Source organism: Neovison vison, chromosome 2 (assembly GCF_020171115.1).
Source record: "Neovison vison isolate M4711 chromosome 2, ASM_NN_V1, whole genome shotgun sequence".
Taxonomy (NCBI): domain Eukaryota; kingdom Metazoa; phylum Chordata; class Mammalia; order Carnivora; family Mustelidae; genus Neogale; species Neogale vison.
In genome coordinates, this window is record NC_058092.1 from 80,995,235 (window position 1) to 81,003,413 (window position 8,179).

The window sequence follows — 8,179 nt, forward strand, 5'->3', positions numbered from 1 at the left end:
TGGTAGTATTAAGGAAATGTAAAGTACTATGTTGATAGAATACTTAACCCCTAGAAAGACTGTAATAAAAGACTGACCATACCAAGTCATGGAGTGTTGGTGAAAAAATAAAATGGTAGAGCAGTTTTGCAAATCATTTTCAGTTTCTCAGAATGTTAAACATACCCATATCACCTGACCCAGCAATCGCACTCTGAATTATTTATCTATAATAAAAGTAAAGTATGTCCACACAAAAAATTGTAGGCAAGTGCTGGTAACAACATTATTGATTGTAACCCCAAACTGAAAACAATCTAAGTGTTCATCAAATAGTGAATGCATAGACCTGCTGTGCTTTACCCATACCCTGGTATTCTGCACCTGCTGTGCTTTACCCATACCCTGGTATTCTGCACAACAGTAGAAAGGGTCAGCTAAGGACAGGTGCAGTGACACATGAGGCACAAAGCAACACATGAGTGAAAGACACCAGACATGGAAGCCTTCATGTTGCCCAATTCTATTTACATGAAATTCCTAGAAAAGGCAAAACTGTGGAGACAGAAAGCTGATCAGCAGTTGCCTGGGGCTTAGGGTAGGAGCCTGGATTGACTACAAAGAGGCAGAAAGGAATTGGGGGGGGGCAGTGAGAGAAGTGCCCAAAGATCAAATTGTAGTTGTGGTAAATCTACATAAATTTACTAAGAATCCACAAACTGTGCAGATCCCGTGGATAGCCCATGTTTAAGTTACATCACAATAAAGCTGTTTTCGAAAACTGGACTCATTCTTACACACTGGAGTTTGTTGATGCAAATATACTCCTATTTCATCAGCTTTCATTGTCCCCAAACAGAAATCATTCTTTTAACTCTGAGAATCCGTTTGGACAAAAGCTGGCTACCGGCCTTCATCACTCTGTAATTTATTTCCATGCCTTTGATTCCTTCTCCTTGCAGATATTTGCTGCTTTGCAATTATTCCACTCGGGAAGGGCTCGGTCATTGGATCAGAGCAAAGAATGCCCAGTAATCACGATGCCCAGGTACAATGCCATCCCTTTATGTACTGCCATTCTCCCCAGTCTATAGAATGGTCACTTGGCACCAAGACGTCTGTATTTCAATGATTGGGAAAACCATCTGGAAAATTTAAACTTCTAACCATATTAAGTCTTACTCCCATTAACATAGAGAAGAAATTAAGCTAATTGTGAAGCCTGTTCCTATCAGCCTTCCAGATCTGGTGCCATCCGGGATCTGAGTTCTGAGATCTTGGAAACCCTGGATCAACTTCACTTCACTGCCCTGTTTGGCCGCACTTGCAAATTTTTCATACTTGGAAAGTTCTATGAGTGGTTTAAAAGGTTTTTAAGGGCCACCTGGGTGGCTCAGTTGTTAAGCATTTGCCTTCAGCTCAGGTCATGACCCCAGGGTCCTGAGATGGAGTTCCGCATCGGGCTCCTTGCTCAGAGGGGAGTCTGCTTCTCCCTCTCCCTCCGCCTGCTGCTGCCCATGCTCTCTCTCGCTCACTCTGTCAAACAGATAAATAGATTATTTTTAAAAGAATAAAAAGGTTTTTAAAAATTTCACAAAACAAAAATCAAATCATGTTTATGATCGCTCTAAACCTATACATTTTGACTTAATCGAATGCTTGATGAAATTATCGTTCCAAATAAAACAGCTGTATGAATCCAAACCAAACTATACCTACCAGTGTGTGAGGGAGACAAACCATAAGTGACTCTTAATCTCACAAACTGAGGGTTGCTGGGGGGAGGGGGGTTGGGAGAAGGGGGGGGTTATGGACATTGGGGAGGGTATGTGCTATGGTGAGTGCTGTGAAGTGTGTAAACCTGGCGATTCACAGACCTGTACCCCTGGGGCTAAAAATATATTATATGTTTATAAAAAAATTTTCACATAAATAAATATAAATAAAATATCTTTATAATATATTAATAAAAAAAAAAGACACACACAGAGCAAAGTACGACTCTGAGACGAGCTGCCCAAACCCAGCCGCAGAAAAACCACGGCTCTATTTACAAATGACAGGTTTTAGATGAAATGTAACTTTTATGTCAAGATGATGAGGATTTCTCCAGTGGAAATAATAACGGCTATATCTTTAAAATTATTTTTCCTTTGGAGGTCACCAGTTCTTCCCAGCTACCATCAGCCCTGTTTCCCCCAGAAAGGAGAGTGTCCGTCACTAGTTCTCATTCAACAGATTATTTTGGTCAACCATTTCTGAGATTCTAAGACATCTGGAAAATTGCCTCCCAGGAGAAAATATCAGCCCTCGGGGAGTAAAAGGTCACAGAATGATATAATCTCAGTGGTGAAGGGGACCACTCGTCTAACTCCGGAAGCTGGAACTTCCCTGATGTTCATCTATGTAATTCTAGAAAACCAGGACTCTCCAGGTTTGGAATTCCGTATTCTAGTCATTGTCTTCTATTTTGTTTCGCCATTTGCATTCTGCTAACAGAGTAGGAAAATGGGTCTGGCTGTATTTAAGTTAGATGACAGGACTTCAGGACATGGGGAGAATCATGCCAAAAATAAAAGGTAAATGTCATGAATTTAGGCACAAGAGAGAAAATGTTTCCCTCTCTCTTTCCAGGATGATCCCATTCATGTCCCATCCATCATTTCGACTTCAAATACCATCCACAGACACCGCCTCTGCCTCAGGGAGGGGAGAGGAACATGTAGAGATATGCAGTTTCTGTTCCTGGTTTATAGTTTATATTTTTGTGAGACAATGATAGAGAGATACTTCCTCTACCCAATTTAGTACATTTAAATTGTGAGTCATTGTACAGGAAGTAAAAGGATTTCCCAAGGCCCTATACATATATCCTTTGGGTTTTTTTTTTATTGAGTGGGGTTTCAACATATTACAAAATAACACATACAAATTATATAAAAAACAATTCGTAAGGCTCCAAAGAAGGACTCCGGAGAGATTATCTGGCATTAAGCATCATCTTGCCAAACAGTTATTACTCATGGGCCTGAGGGTGCCTTGCATTCTTTCTAAAAATGGATCTTTCCATGAAAAGTCACAATACGTTGTTGTTGTATGAGGTAAAACTACAAAAGAAGTTATTTTTATCCTCCAGGCAGTTAACATTAGACTCTAACTGGAGCCAACCAAATAGTTCACAAAAGAAGAAAAAAAAAGGGGGGGACCGAGACTTCTGAAAATATACCATATTTCTTTTCCTCCAGTTTACATTTCTGAAATACCTCTACCTATTACATAAAACCATATTCCCTAAACAATTATGTCTATTAATGATTGTCCCCAGCTTGTGGAAGGCAGTGACAGTAAATTTGAACTATAAAAACAGAAGACAATAGCAAGCAAGCCTATCATTCCAAGAGTAAGCAGCTCTTATTTTTTTTTTTAAGATTTTATTTATTTATTTACTTGACACAGAGCACAAGCAAGGGGAGTGGCAGGCAGAGGGAGAGAGAGAGAAGCAGACTTCCCTGCTGAGCAAGGAGCCCAAACCCAGCCCATCCCAGGGTCCTGGGATCATGACCCAAGCCAAAGGCAGACGCTTGAGCAACTGAGCCACCCAGGTGCCCAAAGCAGCTGTCTCTAAAACATTCTTTCTTTTTCTACCATTTCTGAACCAGACTGTGCATTGAAAGGTAGTGCTGGGAAAGCATTTGCTCTGTAATTAGAAAGATGTAAATGCAAAGAGCGGAGCCTGGGTGGCTCAGTCTATTAAGCCTCCGACTTTGGTTCAGGTCATGATCTCAGGGTCCTGGGATCCAGCCCCTGTGAACCCTGCATCTGGTTCCCTGCTCTGTGTGGGGTCTACTTCTCCATCTCCCTTCCTCCCCCACCCTGCTGTGTGTGTCAAATCAATGAATAAAATCAGAAAGGAAGGAAGGAAGGGAGGGAGGAAAAGAAGGAAAGGAGGAAAGGAAGGAAGGAAGGAAGGAAGAAAAGAGAGAGGAAGGAGGAAGAAACGAGAGAGGAAGGAAGGACAGAGGGAAGGAAGAAAGGGAGGGAGGGAGATGAGATTGCAAACATCTGCATGGGAAGAGTAGTTCTACCCCTTACAAACAGATCTGGAACAAGATGCTTCATCACTAGCACAGTTCCCTTTTCTGCGAAGTGGGCATATGGGGTAAGGGCGCCTCCCTCATCGAAGAGCAGGAGTAAATGAGACAGGAGGAAAGATGTTAATTAGCACATTGACTGTCACACAGCAGGCACCATAGGGATGAGGAAGTAGAATCCTCACTCTTAGATGGACACAGGATTTTGAGGAAGGAACAGTAGGGAATAGTGAGCAGAAAAAAAAAAAAAAAAGTCAGTAAGAGGATAAGGACAGAAGAAGGGAGTCTCCCTGGTAACCTGTGCAGATCTTGAGGTCCTGTAAGTCTCACAGCATTGAGAACCTTTCCATCTTGGTCATTCTGAAATCATGGACCAGCTATTTTTTTGTAAGGTAACTAGTCATAAGTTCCCACTTTCCAGAGACTGATCTGAAATACTGAAATGTTGGAGGCCCAGAGGCAAAGCCAAAAAGGAAACCCCCAGCTTACTGTGGTCATTCAGCTGCTCTGTCCATGAGCAACAAAAATGGATCTAGTTGTCAGTTTTTAAAAGTATCTCTCATGCATGAATATATATTCATGAAAATATAAAATATTTAGGACATTGTAAGTAGGTTCTATCACAGAAACTAGAAGAGCATATGGACAAATAAAAACATAAATTTTATTTTAGGATAAAACTACATGCAATATTTCTGTTGGATTTCCATTATTTAAAATCTTCAGAATAAAAACTACATGATGCATGCATACATCTTAACACAGTCAGTAACAGCTTGCTTTCTTCCTTTCTCTCTCCCTTTCTTTCTTTCTTTCTCTAAACACTAAAATCTGAAACCACTGGATGATATGTGAAGTCTTTAGCAGGCCGATCTACCTGGAAGGTTCTGTGACACATGAGCATTCCCGAGAGCTAATGTCCTAGTAACTGTGGTACGTTGCTAGCACAATTACTTAACACAGACGAAAGAAACTTCAGGAAGAAGGTGAGAAAACCACTGGGAGCTAGTTGCAAAACACACGGTTTTTAAGTTGTAAAGGCAGATTCTGGAGATCAGCGATCCAAAAGTGTGAGCACCACCATCTTGAATGCTTGCCTTATCTTAGAAGCACCGCAGCCCCGAGTGACTAGAGAGTCCAGATTTTGAGTGGGCCTCTCGAGTTGCTTCCTGAAGGATGCTAACAGTCACCATCAAACCCCAAAGCTGGCAGTGGCTCTCTCCGTAATCCCATCCTCGTGCAAAGCAACATGGAATCATTAAGCGGCCATCATCTCACCAAGAAACACAAGCAAGAGAAGGGGAGAGAAGAAAGAGAAGGGGAGTGAGAGGAGTGAAGATAAAGAGAAAGGAGCAGATGCAACTTCTGCATTCCTGAGTCTAAGAAGCCCTTTCGTCAGCTGAGTCAGCTGCATGAAGACCAGCCAAGCTGTGCTTTGAGCAAGGATGCTGTGTGCCGGCGATTCCACACGAGCCTGGTGCCTCCTGGGAGATGCACTGCAGGCTGCCCACACTGGGACAATCCACCCTTCCCTTTGAGAGAGGCAATAAAACTCCTATTTCTGGGCAAAAGCCACAATCTCCTACTCGCTACGACTGCCCCTGAGAAGTTCCCAGCCTTGCATTTCTATTCCTGGAGGAAACAGTGCCCTATGACCAGTTCTCAGATGGCAAATAAGATATTGTTTTATTTCTTGGATTGGTATGATTACCGATGGAGCAACAGCCCTATAGGAAACGGTTGGCTTTTAGAAAGTTTTATTTTACAAGAAGCTTAAGAACTTCCAAAAAGCGTGATCTATGAGCCTTGATTCATGGCATCCTAAAAAACTGTATACCAAAACGTATATCCACACATAGCGTGCAAATGCTTCATAAACGTCATGTTTTTCTAATCATCTTGGTCTGCTGCTCTACTTCCTGCCTTCGTGAACAGGATGTGACCCAACAGGATGTAGCTCTCCCTTGTTTTCCATTTTTCAGCTCTAAAATCCCCATGTCTGGGTTTGGTGACTTGATCATTGACCTCTAGTAACCATGGCCCACAAGAGGAAAATCCGTCCTCCAATAATCTGAGCTTCCAAGACTGTTGGAATTTCTGTTTCTTCCCTTGGTGCCTGGTAGTCTTCTCTTCCTAAGCAGGTGGAGAGCAGGTAAAAACGGAAAAACTGATTCATCATCTGACTGGATCCCTCACAGCCCAGCAACATGTCTGCCAACGGCTATGCTGCCCTGAGTGTGGACATTTTACAGCACGAAAGGAGATGGTGGGAGGAGATGGCGGGGCTCTGCGCAAGCTCACGGCCGACCCACCACATCCCAGCCCCCTTGTGGACATCCCCCCGTAATCAGCTGAGATCTTGGCACTTGCCTAGCTGGATGTATACATCCAGCTGGCCAAGTGAACCTGGCCATCAGAGCTCACGCCTTCTAATGGGCTGTTATCTAACCAGTTATTACAGTTGTGTTAACTGAAGCACACAAAGGTTAAGTAACTTCCTCAAGGACAAAGCTTTTTCTGCTCCAGCACAATTCTCCCGGAGCAGGAGTAGAGGAACCTGGAGACTTGAGGAGGGCCACGTATGGCCAAATGGCAGACTAGAGACAGATGCCATGAGACTGACTTCAACCCTCAGCTCCTCTTAGTTACCTGCCATTCACGAATTTCTGGAACACTTTTAGAATCCATTTGTATCTCCTATTCATGCCAGCCACCAAGTTGATACCCTCTGCAGACTTACTACTCTGCTGTCTTCACTTCTCCAGGACAGTCTTGGGATGAGGGGCTGGTCCCAGTGGTCTTCTGAGAGCTTCCCTTGAGTGTCCCTCCTCTCTTCATGTACAAGAGAAGCAAAAATAGGAAGAGGAAGGGAGAGAAGGAGAGAGTTGTCCCGGGCTGGTCTTCTTGAGCTTTCAGAGCTGGGATGGCAAGGTCAGAACCTCCAGGCAGTGCTCAGGCCCTCAGACCACCCACAATCCCCTAGACTGGTCAGGGACAACAAGTGGAGTAGTTCCCTATCCAAGGAGATGGCAAGTAACCTCTGTCTTTTTTTTTTTTAATTTAATTTATTTGACAGACAGAGATCACAAGTAGGCAGAGAGGCAGGGAAAGAGTGGGGGGCAGGTAGCAGGCTCCCTGCTGAGCAGAGAGCCCAATGTGGAGTTTGATCCCAGGACTCTGAGATCATGACCCGAGCAGAAGGCAGAGGCTTTAACCCACTGAGCCACCCAGGTGCCCTGCAAGTAACATCTGTCTTACTGCAAAGCTCACAATTGTCCCCTGAGCCACAATCAGAGGATAGAACATGGCTTGAGGAAGAGGCAGGAGGCAGCTAAGACTTTTACTGGGGAGACATGTTAAGTTTGGGGGTTCCAGAAGACCATCTAGGTGGACTGTCTGGGAGACCACTGGAATTCTCTATTGGATGAAACCCTGATATATTAATAGCACCTCAGTTCTCCCAGAATGTGGTTTTATTCATGAGAATCTACACTCTCTCCCATGAGTTTCCTTGCCATCATTCACTATGAACTCAGACTTTAAATAAGCGTAACTGTGATTTGTGCCAAAATTAGGATCCTTCCTTAACTTCATACCTAAGATGGGGTTAAGTCACACCTCCAGATAATTCCAGTATTTTATTTTATTTTAAAGATCTTATTTATTTGACAGAGAGAGATCAGAAGTAGGCAGAGCCGCAGGCGGAGAGAGAGGGGGAAGCAGGCTCCCTGCTGATCAGAGAGCCCAATGTGAGGCTCGATCCCAGGACCCTGAGATCATGATCTGAGCCGAAGGCAGAGGCTTAACCCACTGAGCCACCCAGTGCCCCTAATTACAGTATTTAAAAAATATATTGTGTTTACATGGGGCCCCCTACCCAGGGGGTAGTCTGCTTCTCCATCTGTCCCTCACCCTGCTCTTGTGCTCTCTCTCAAGTAAATAAATAAAATCTTTTAAAAATATGTATTATGTAGTGTTTAATGGGCAAACAACTATTCAAATTCAGCTGAGAGGTTTTTAATCTTCTTGTTACTTCTTACTATACATAATAAAAATTGTCATAAATGAGCTATGTGAGGATATTGGAGATGTAATTTTTTGTTGTATTT